The sequence below is a fragment of the Arvicanthis niloticus genome, chromosome 4, assembly GCF_011762505.2.
Source record: "Arvicanthis niloticus isolate mArvNil1 chromosome 4, mArvNil1.pat.X, whole genome shotgun sequence".
NCBI classification, from domain to species: Eukaryota; Metazoa; Chordata; class Mammalia; order Rodentia; family Muridae; genus Arvicanthis; species Arvicanthis niloticus.
In genome coordinates this window covers 111,979,594-111,991,680 of record NC_047661.1, presented here as the reverse complement: position 1 = coordinate 111,991,680, position 12,087 = coordinate 111,979,594, and the positions used below count along the sequence as shown (strand labels likewise).

Genomic DNA, 12,087 nt, shown 5'->3' with positions numbered 1-12,087 from the left:
TGCCAAACAATGAATGTTTCTCAAAGTCAACATTAAAAGGGGATGCTATGTAGCAATGTCACCTTACTCAATGGATGGAGTGTTTCCTGATACACCAATCATCTCTCTTCCACTGGACTACCACCAGTGACTCCAACCTTCTTGATCTGAACTTAGCCTTTCTAAGAATCTGTGAAGAGGTTGCAAGGCCTTCTCAGTTACTCCCACGCAGAAGCATTCGGTAGTTAATTCACAACCCAAGCATAAGCCCTCCAGTCAGAAGTAAAGCTTTTTTTTTTTTTTTTTTTTTGCTTTTTTTTAGCCTGGTAGCCCAGGACAATAATCTAATTTGCTCAAGTTACAATGTCCTGTTTGCTTAACTCAGTTAGTAAAGGGAGGCAAAATGAGACTCTGCAGATGACAGTAAGCTGTAACCTGCCACATGCACATGGGTTTTACTTGATATATTTTACTGTTTCCATACAAAGAATGAGGTTTCATTCTGACATCTCCTTCAAATGTTGGAATCTTAGTTGTTTCTGTTCCCCTCCTCCCCTTCCCTGTTTTTCTCCTCTTTTCCCTCCCCATCAACCTCTCTCCCTTCCTCCCCTCCCCATCTCCCTTCTTCTGCCCTTCCCGTTTCCCCTTTTCTTCCAATGACCTCTCACTTTCAGTTACTCCTTTCCAATTTTGTGTCACATGTCATCTTTTACCTTCCCTTGTATACTTTAACTAATATACTAAAGTTTCAGAGAGATTTACCTTAAAAACACACTGTAATTTTATTGTAATTCATTGAAATTTATAACAATGTAAATTCTTTGTAAGTTATAATATTTACTTTCTTTCTGATACACAGGATGAAAAAAACAAAACAAAACAAAAACAAAAGAAGCAAAACCAGACAGACATACAGATAGTCATGAATTCCAGATCAGAAATTTTACAAAATCCTAGTTTGAATACCATAGCATCAAGGGAAACCATGAATGTCGTCCCAACCGTCAAAAACACTGTGTGTGTGTGTGTGTGTGTGTGTGTGTGGTGTGTGTGTGTGTGTGTGGATGGATGGGGGTATACCACTGTAAGGCACTTGCTTGACATGCATAAGTCTCTAGGTTCAATGGAGAAAGAGAGAAAGAAAAAGAGAGAGAGAGAGCATGCAAACATGCCACCATGCCACCCATGTGTGTGCACACGCACACACACACACACACACACTCATGATTTCAGAACTAGAGCTAACACGGTAGTACAGGCCTATAATCCAAGCTACTTAGGAGGTTACAGCAAGAGGATAACAAGTTACAGGTCACCCTGGGCTACCCTATCAATTCAGGACCAGCCTGGGCACCTGGGCAACTTTATAAGACACTGTTTCAAATTAAGAAAGAAAGGAAGAAAAAGAGAGAGGTGGGGTATAGTTGTCAAAATGCCCTGATTCTATCAAATAGTACAGACCCTAGCCTAATGGGTCAAGGACAGCCTGGGTTAGAATTTCAACTCTGAGCAAGCAATGGTGGTACACCCCTTTAATACCAGCACACAGGAGGCAGAAGCAGGCAGATCTCTGAGAGTTTAAGGCCAGCCTGTCTACCAAGTGAGTTCCAGGACAGCCAGGACTATACAGAGAAACCTTGTCACAAAACAAAACAAAACAAACAAACAATTTCATCTGTCAGCTGGCTGCCGCTGTATGACACTAGCCATGTTCTCTAATGCTCCCAGAAAAGAATCTCAAAGTTACTCATATTTTAGCTGTTGAGAGCTCTTGGTGCCTCCTCTAGGAATTTGACATTTGTCACTGGGTTCAAACAAGGAAGCAGGCTCAGATAAGAATGTTAGAAACAGTGACCTCGGAGCTTTGGTTACTACTTAACTATTACCTTGTGTGGTCCTTTTGCTTACTACGCTGCTTGATTACTCTCTTGTGAAACCTCTTTGTTTACCACTTCACTTGGTTACTTTGTCTGTGATCTAAAACTGGCCATGTGTTTTGGATGTACCTAGAATGATAGAAAAGCAGACTGGAGAAAAGCTGCTTCAGCCTCAGTACGGGCTGGAATCATCTTATAATTTTGTCTAATTGTTTTTTTTTTTTGTTTTTTTTTTTTTTTTGAATATTCACTTCCTCCCTTGAGATCTGGTTACTGACTGAGCTGGCTTGGCCACTTAGCAAGCTTTAAAAATTATGCAGGTAGGGTCCCGGGGACATGGTTCAGCTGGTAAAATGCTTGTCCCACAAGGAGGACCTGAGTTGAGGTTCCATCTGTGATCCTGGCAGTGGGAGAGTGGAGACTGTGGCTAACTAGTCTAGGCAATCACTGAGCGCAGGGTTCAGTGAAAGTCCATGCCTCAATAAATAAGGTAAATATGACAGATGATACTCAGCATCAACCTCTGGATCACACACACACACACACACACACACACTTATACTGGCTCACTATACAAATCAGTATGGAGGTTCCTCAAACCATTAAAACAGTGATACTCGACCTGTGTTTGTAGCTTAAGTCTTTAATCCTAGCGCTCAAAAAGCAGAGGCAGGTGAATCTCTGTGAAGTTTGAGGCCAGTCGACCAGGGCTACACAGATAAACCCTGTCTTGAAAAACAAAAAGGAAGAAAACAAAGAAACAAAGAAAATAAAAACAAAACAAAACCTCTGTCTCAAAAACAATGACAATAAAAAAACATTAAGAATGAACCTACCCTGTAATCCAGCTGCACCACTCCTTCGTATACCTGAAGGATCCCAGGGCAGCATAGTGCAGAAATATTTGCACATCCATTGGTTGCAGCATGATAGTCATGTGATAGAATCAGCCCAGGTGCCCATTAACAAAAAAAATAGATAAAGAAAATGTCGAACACACACACTATCCATAAGGGAAAATGTAATTAGGCCGTACATGGTGTTATACACTGTATCTCCAGCACATAGGAGGAGGAGACAGGAGGATCAGGAGTTCAAAGTTATCTTCAGTTACATTGGGAGTTCAAGGCCAACCTGAACTACATGAGACCCTGTCTCAGAAAGCCAGAAAAAGAAGGTAAAAATAACAAAGACAATGGAATGTGGTAAAAACAAAACAACAACAAAGAAAACTACGCAAGAATGGAAATAGAAATGATCACGTTAGGTAAGACCAATCAGACTCAAAGAAAACAAGATATGGCATGTTTTCACTCATGTTGACTCTAAATGTATGTATGCATGAGTATTATGTATATAGGACACCATAGCAGAAAGAAACTACTTGTACGAGGGAGGGATCATGTGTGGCAAGACACTGTAAAAACCGAATATGAGCAGAGAACACGGTACACTCACATAAACTGTCATAACGAAACCTATTACACTGTTGGATGAGCAGACTCCCATTTAAAAAAAATCAACATTATTTAGGCTTTAGGACTGGGGTATAGTTCGGTGGCACAGTGTGTGCTTAGCATGCTCATGGCTCTGGGTTTCACACACACACACACACACACACACACACACACACACACACACACACATACACACACACACTCCCCAAATATTTGGGCTTTTCATTAGCATCAACAACCAAACTTTACTAGTGCAATCCCTTGCGTTTATTTCAAACCTGACTTCTGAGGCTTCAAAGCAGGAAAAGAAAACCTGAGACACTACAGTCAATAAACTTTGATAAACTAAGAGCTCCTACAAGCATCCAGATGATTGCAACAGTAACCCTGTCCTTAGGGAGAAAGAAAAGTCCTTTTATGAAATGCTTGAGCAGAGAATCACCACGCTAAGTAGACAGCAGACATACTGTTTGTTTCATATAGGCAACTTCCGCCTCGCAGGGTCGCTGATGACCCGGCGGGGGCGGGGGGGTCAGTGTCCACAATTGGCCTGAACCCCCACAGCCAGGCCATTTCCCAACTGTCCACAGCTGCACAGATCAACCTGGACCCGCATGGAGCGGTGGCTGTGCACCCTACCTGGATCAGCTCGTGTTGGTGCAGGGCGCTGTGCACATAGCCGGGGACAGTCGCCGGTAGCTCCAGGGAGCCATTCCCGTTGCTCACCCGCCAGCTCCCTCTTAGGCTGTAACTGGGACCTGCCACCACGCAGCCTGCCCCGCACAACGCCAATAGCAAGAGCAGGTAGAGATGCATGCTGACTACAGCAGGGAACCGGCAGTGTCGCCCAAGCCTTGCCAAGGCCTGGCCACTCTGTCCCCGCCCTGAGCCCGGACCCGCCCCCAGGTCAGCTGAGCACTTCCCGCAGCCCTGCAGGGAGGAACTGCGTCCGGGACCCGCCACTGGGGTGTAAGTACCGCCCAGGGCCAGGGTCTTTGCGACCTGTGAGCTGGGCTTCTCCCTCCAGCTCGACCCTGTAATTGGGACGCGCATCTGCATGGTGCAAAGCCACAGGAAAATCTGGAAAGCAGATTCTGACCATTTGGGAGACCCCAGGTACGCGTCCACAATGGTGTGCAGGCTCTGTCCCGGGACTGCTCCGGCTAAGGCTGGCCAGCAGATTGTATATGGTCCCAGCCCTCAGGATCTCCCAGGCTGAACGTTCCCTTGATAGGCGATCTGCTGGGACGAAACAGTGCTAACTATAAACGCATAAGGTTGCTTCAACTGTTGACTGAGAGGTGCCATGTGCTCCCTTTTAGCGGTGGCTACATGTCCTAGGCCCTGTGGAGTTGCTTCTTCCTGAAGCTGCATTAGAGCTACAGGTGAGTCTGAAATCCCTCACTTCACTGTTGTAGGATTGAGCAAGCAACAGAATTCCCATTCCCTGAATTTAAAAGAATGCAGACACTTATTTCAGAGACAGAGATGCAGGCTGGGTTCTTCATCTTCTTTTAAACAAACAAAACACCCCACATTTATTTACTTACTAATTTCATGGCGGGATTGGAGGGGGGTTCCTGCCACAGCGAGCATGTGGAAGTCAGCCTGTCAGGAACTTACTGGGATTCTCATCTTCCACCAAGTGGATCCCAGGGCTAGAACGTAGGGTGTCAGGCTTAGAGACATTCTCCCTTAACTGCTGCGGCATCTCATCGGCCCCTGGGTTCTTTTCAGAGACCTCTACCCAGAAGAGGCCAGAATCTTATGGTCACAGAGAAAGAATTTCCGAACCAGTCAGTATGAAGCAAAACTTGTAAATTATCAAGAAATATCTTCTACAGCTTAAGCAACGGCACTGAGCGACGCTTAAGAAAGGAAAGCAGAACCCAGCTGACAAAGTTCAGATTTCTCACGGCAGAAGAGCAAGCACAGGGTTTGAGGTGGGTGTTTTCTGTGCATTTGAAGTTACACTGTTTAAGAGAAAGGATAAGGGAGATGCTCATAGCTGTAAGACAACAACCACTAAGTCTAAACAAATTGTGGTGACTGGTTATAACCTGGAATCTCAGCACTTGGGAGACAGAGGGAGGAGCATCAGGAGTTCAAGATCATCCTTGTCTACATAGGGATCTTGAGTCCAGCCTGTGCTACAAGGCCTGTCTCCAAACAGTAATAATGGTTTGACTGGAGAGTTGACTCAGTGGTTAAGAGCACATGGTTTTTTGTTTGTTTGTTTGTTTTGTTCTTTGGGGGGGGGGTTGTTTGTTTGTTTTGTTGGCAGATCTTCAACTTTATTTGACATTCCGAAGGTTAGTTCTCATCCACATTGACAGTTTGTAGATTTCTGAATGTGGTGACAGGCAGGTAAGATAACATGTTAGAGTTCATTCGGTGAGTCCCCAGCCTCATTACAGTGTCTGGACAAATGTACACAAATACATTATGGAACACTGCACCTGGCATCAATGCAAACATCTGGAGTCCCCATCTCCTTCATGGCAAATTTTCCAAGGGGCACACTTCTTGAAGCCCTCTTCCATGGATGTGCTGGAGACTGTTAACGGTGTGCTCTCTGGTCACCACTTCGTTTATGGCAGAATGGCTCTTCTCGCCACTTTTCTTTGTGGAAACCATTTTGCAGGGCCAAGTTCAAGAACACTTGTTCTTGCAGAGGACTTGGTTTCAATTCCCAGCACCCACTTGGTGGCTCACAACTACCTGTGCTTCATTCCATCCAGTCCCAGGGAATCCAAGGTCCTCTTCAGACCTCTGATGGCATGAGACGTGCATGTAACATACATACATACATACATACATACATACCTATAGGTGAGACATAAATTCACATTAAATAATAAAATAAAAATTTAAAACATTTAAAGTAATAATATCAAGAAAGATTAAGCCTATAGGTTTAGGCGGGGAATTCTCCAATAGAATTAGTCATGGAGATTAGGACGACAAAAGAGCCCGGCGCCTCATTCCCAGCCAGAAGCTGCAAATGCGGAAATTCTAAACCCATCAATAAGGAGAAAAAGGAGGCAGACAGACAAACAGACAGACAGACACACACACACACAAAGAGATAGACAGAGATAGAGAGAGCACCAGATGAAATAGATAATGCTCGGGGAAGTTTGACAGTTGCCATGGTCCCTATACTCTCAAATATCACAAGGAGTAAAAGTGGTGGCATCTATGCTCACCACTGGGACACCGTGTGCCAAGGGTGTATAACTGTGGTAAACTGAGAGGACCCCACAGGAAGTAACAGGGCTTGAGCCGGGATACTGGGATGCTGCCCAAGACCACCAGAGATGTCATTCACAGGACACACAGAAAACATCAGCAAGCTATAAGAATTGAGTTCCTCTGAGGGAGCTCTTAAAGAACATCACCATTTCTCTTAAAGCATGGTTACCCAACTGGGAAAAAAAAAAGGTGGGACCCAGAAACAAAGGCAGCTACAGAAAGCAAGGGGATACAAAAAGAAACAACAACTCGTCTCCTCTCTGGACTGTTGGGAAGAGAAAACCTATGTGCCAAAGGATAGGACTGGAAGAATTGGTCAGTGGCTAAGAGCATTGCCTGCTCTTCCAGAGGATCTGGGTGAGATTTCCAGCGCCCACATGGTGACTCACAACCATCTGTAGCTCCAGTTCCAGGGATGTGACAGCCTCTTCTGGCCTCCACACGCAAGGAACACATGCAGTGCACAGACATACATGCAGGTAAAATACCCATATACATAAAATAAAAAATAAATACATTGTATTAATGAATAATTACAATGTACATTTTGATCATTTTTTTAAAAAAATAAATAAATTTTTTAAATGCAAAGAAATAAGTCCAGTTTCTGATCTGGGATGTCAGGAGTGGGCGTGATGACTTCTCTTGGTGTTGTGACCAGATATCTGACAAGGAACAACTTGAAGACCCCAGGTTTAAAAGAATATCGCTGATTGTGGAGAAGGGACAGCACAGTCCACTGTGACGGGAGCATGCACCAGGGACTCCTTACATCGCAAAGCAGTGATCAGAGTCGGAGAGATGGCTCAGCAGTTAGGAGCACTGACTGTTCTTCCAGAGGACATGCATGGGTTGAATTCCTAGCATGTACGTATACAGTGGCTCAAAACTGCCTGAGAATGTTCTGTTCCAGAATGTTCTGTTCCAGGGGATCCAATCAATGCCCTCCTCAGACACCAGTCGTATGAACAGTACAGAAAGGCAGACCTGGGGGCAAAACACCCATACACTTAAAATTAAACAAAACAAAAAGAATCCTAAAGCAGAGAGCAAGGCGTGTTGGTGCTCCCTGGCTTCTGCCATTATTATTATTGTTATTGTTGTTGTTGTTGTTGTTATTCAGTGCAGCACTTTAGGCCCTTGCAATGGTGGCACTAGCATTTGGAATGATCTTCTCCTCAAACTTTTTGGGGAAACCTTCTCAGACTGTGCAGGGTTGTGTCTCCTACGTGACTATAAATCCAGTCAAGGGCCAGCAAGGTGACTCAGTGGATACGAGCGCTTGCCACCAAGCCTGAAAACCTGAATTTAATTCCCTGATCTACAGGATAAACAGTAAGAACCAACTCTCAAAGGTTGTCCTCTGACCTCCATATGTGCATTGTGATACACACATGCCAGTACATATGTGTGTTCATGCATGCACGCACATGAGCACACACACACATTTACACACTACCACCCCCCTACAAAAGCTGTCTTTGAGTGAAGTAGGTATAATATTGGCCAAGAGAAAAACTTCTGAGCTTGAAAATGTCAACAGAAAATTTCCAAAGTAAAAATTAAAGTAAGACAAATAAACTGAAAAGAATTGGAACATCTGAGAGTGCAAGGGCAGCTGTGGAAGTGCTAAGAAACAGGAAGTAGTGATGCCGTAGGAAAAAGACAGACAGGAGCATGCGACATGTTGAGGCAGTAATGACTGAGAATTTCACCCAAAGCTAGGTCAGGCATCCCATCACAGATGAAACTCAGAGGACATTGAGCAAAATAAATGATAGAAGCAAATTTATGTAGGCATCCCTTAATCCAATCGTACTCAACCGAAGACTAAATGAAGTATCTCAGGGTTTGTATTCCTACACAAAACATCAGGACCAAGAAGCAAGTTGAGGAGGAAAGGGTTTATTCAGCTTACACTTCCCCACGGCTGTTCATCACCAAAGGAAGTCAGGACTGGAACTCAAGCAGGTCAAGAAACAGGAGCTGATGCAGAAGCCATGGAGGGATGTTACTTACTGGCTTGATTTTCCTCTGGCTTCTTGCTGACAAAATAATCACATGGATAAGAACTCGTCTTAGGGTTTTACTACTGTGAACAGATACCATGACCAAGGCAAATCTTTTAAGAACAACATTTATTTGGGGCTGGCTTACAGGTTCAGAGGTTCAAATGCCCATTATCATCAAGGTGGGAGCATGGCAGCATCCCAGGCAGGCATGGAGTAGGAGGAGCTCTGAGTTCTACAGCTTCATCAGAAGGCTACTAGTGGAAGACTGTTCCAGGCAGCTAGGATAAGGGCATTAAAGCCCACACCCACAAGGCCACACCTCCCAACAGCACCACTCCCTGGGCCGAGCATATACAAACCATCACATGAAGGCAACAGGAGGAAGAAAATCTTTCGAGAACTACAGAAGAGCCATCTTGAGCTCATCGCCAACTTCTTGGAGAGTCAGGCAAGGTGATTTGGAGTGAAATGTCTAAAATGCTGAACAGGAAACATACCAAGGCAGTTCTGTGCCTTGTAAAACCATCCCTCCAAACCCAGAGAGAAAGACTTCCTGATTTCATTGAGATGCTCTCTGTTCCCTCTGTCCAGTTGTTTTCTAAGAATGTGAGTATTATGCAGCTTGTATTTTCTTGATTTTTTTTTCTCCTTTCAGGTTAAAAGGGTTTTTTTTTGGGGGGGGGGGGGGGCAGGAGATGGCTCAGTGGGTAAAGAAACTCATATGTCAGTGGAAAGAGAAAATCAGCTCCTAAAGGTTGTCCTCTGTCTCTACATACTCGTGAAAATACAGGTATGCTTGAACTCACAAACAACACCCCAACCCTTCTCCCCTCCCTCTCTATGAAAGACGCCTTTTCTTTTCAGCTGGTTTTGGACTTATAGAAGCATCATAAAACTGGTACAAAGAATCCCTCTGTGTCATTCAGCCAGATTCATTTACTATTTCATATATTATATAACCCAAGAAGACTAATCAAATCGAAAAGCTAATGCTGATACCGTACTATCAAATCATTTATATTCCGATGTTTGTTTTTCCATCAACATTGTTTGGGGGGGGGGGGGTTATTCCATCCAGAATTTATATCCCGTTTAGTTCTCATGCTCCCATCTCCTTCCCATCTGTGAGATTTCCATTTATAACTCAACAGTGTTGAGGAATGCTGGGAGTTCTTTTGCAGAACGTCCTTCCAGCTGGGTTTGTCTATGGTTTACATAAGTAGATTGAGTGTGTGTCTCTGTGAGCAGAAAGGACAAATGAGGAGATGCCCTTCAATACAGAACACTGTGGAGATGTGTGTTACTCATAGTAACCTTGCCTATGTGTTTAAGGTAGTACCTGCCAGGCTTCCCCAGAGGAAGCTGCAGTTTCCTGCTTCGTAAATAACACATGTTGGGTATGGGGTGATAGTTTGAGCCTATGTGAATGTTTCTGTTAGACATTCACCCATGCACTTAGCTTTCATTGGCAGACTTTTCTCGGAGCCAGTGTTTTCTTTTGGAGACAAATATGCCGTGTCATTCATCCTTCATATACTCACTCACTGGAATTCCCAAAGAAGGTATAAACCTGTCTCTGAACTACTAATTTCTCCTCTACGTATCTAACACACAGGCTGATACAAATCTGGTAGGTGTCGATCATCAAACAATACTCTCAGTTTCCACACAGTGCATTTGAACATGCTATCTACCTTACTGGATTATAGAATGTATCATCTTTGCCCCCTCCAAAATGGCCTTAAAACTCTTTATATGCTATCTTATGCCTCTGCTCAATTCATACTTTTTTGTTTAGTTCTAATATTTTAAAAAATGTTAGACAAGCATGGAGCTGCATGGTAAGTTTTGTTTGTTTGTTTGTCTTTGGTTTTTCGAGACAGGGTTTCTCTGTGTAGCCCTGGCTGTCCGGGAACTCACTCTGTAGACCAGGCTGGCCTCGAACTCAGAAATCCGCCTGCCTCTGCCTCCCAAGTGCTGGGATTAAAGGCGTGTGCCACCATTAAAGGCGTTGTTGTTGTTGTTTTTAAATCCCAGAAAATATTGCTTCATAGTTAGTGTTGAATTTCTCACTTTCTCTTCTTTATGGTATTTCATACTTCTAGATTTATTATTGGTGAGGGGCAGAGGCACAGTGGCACGTCACCCTCAGCCATTTGAGTTTTTTTTTTTAAATGTTATACACATGCACACACACACACACAGCATTTTGCCTGCATCTGTATGTCTGTGTATCACATGCATGGATTATCCTCTGCCTTCAGAGACCAGAATACCCTGAAATTGAAGTTATAGATGGTTACTAGCCACCATGAGGCTGAACCTGTGTCCTTCAGAAGAACAGCCAGTGTTTTTAACTGCTGTGCCAACTCTCCAGCCCTCAGTTCATTTTGATTACACAAATTTCTACTTCATTTAGGATTTGTGTACTTGCAATGCCTTTACTTGCTAAACTATTTCCCCAAATCTTTTGCTCTTAAGTGAATGTGGTTTTAGGTTCTGCCTCTCTTCTCAGGATGTCCAGAGGCTGATACATTGGTTTGGAGAGAACAGGTTGAAGTCTAGAACTGGTGGGGTCCACAGTTCACCTCTTCCCTCTGGGACATGTAATGCCTCTGTTCACCAGGCTTGGGAGGATGAAGCAGAGTCCGGGACAAGCAGGATCCAGGTACAGTTGGAAGCAATTATGCCTGTGTATGTTTGGGCCTGGGGTGGAGGAGGGACTTCTCTAAGGACCTTAGTATTTCAGCCCTTTTAGTTGAAGGCCTGCTCTGACCATCCTTAATGAAGCAGCTCTCTGAGACAATCTTAGCTTGTTCATATTTTTTATTGGGGGTGGGTTTGAACACATACACTTTTTTCAGGGTGAACCAAGAGTTATATAGTTTTGGGGAAGAGCATGAGAATATCCAGGGAAGGAAAAGTCTCACTGGCTGAAGGCTGACGCTACTGAGATGTCTTATTTGCAAAGAAAGAAATGCCAGGTGCTCTGCTACATGACTGAGTACTTGTGACCTCCTGGCTGGGGTTCTCTGGGTTATGTGCTCCAAGGCAAGCTCAGAAACAGGGAGGGAGCTAGTTTGCTCCTGCCGTTCTCAAGTTTTGAGATTTCTAGGGTTTAAACATGTTCCATTTCACCAGGTCCAAGACAATTCTGGTGGTACTCTCCACATACCCCACAAGTGAATGTCCCTCTCATTTTTTTTCTAGATAATTTACTAGTTTTTGTCTAATTGCTTTAAATTTTTTCCTTCCTATTCGGTACAATGTGTTGAATTTTCCCCCTTTCTCTTTGAGGTTCAAGTGGGTTTACCTAATCTGTATTTTATGTAGATTCTATTTTTTTTAAATGAGCCCTTTTCTCTAAAATTTCAAAAGTCTTTTGCTTCATTCCCACATTTTTTAAGAGTCTAAGTCCAATCAGTAAAGAATCACACCATGGGTTAAGTTTGGAGAATAATATAAGAATTAGCTAAGGTAATACATGGTAATAAAAGGATATTACAT

General features: G+C 43.7%; 1 long non-coding RNA gene across 5 annotated transcripts; it reads left to right on the top strand.

The window, feature by feature from the left end:
- The first annotated feature begins 4,233 nt into the window (after positions 1 to 4,233).
- On the top strand, positions 4,234 to 9,604 carry LOC143442137 (uncharacterized). Of its 5 annotated transcripts, XR_013110139.1 has the most exons (5): positions 4,271 to 4,429; positions 4,636 to 4,698; positions 5,051 to 7,047; positions 7,230 to 7,435; positions 8,728 to 9,602. It is a non-coding gene; the product is annotated as an uncharacterized LOC143442137 (long non-coding RNA). The 5 variants fall into 5 exon arrangements; XR_013110138.1 differs by having other exon boundaries at positions 7,230 to 9,604; XR_013110140.1 differs by lacking the exons at positions 7,230 to 7,435; positions 8,728 to 9,602 and having other exon boundaries at positions 5,051 to 5,256; positions 6,729 to 7,160.
- The last annotated feature ends 2,483 nt before the right edge of the window (positions 9,605 to 12,087 follow it).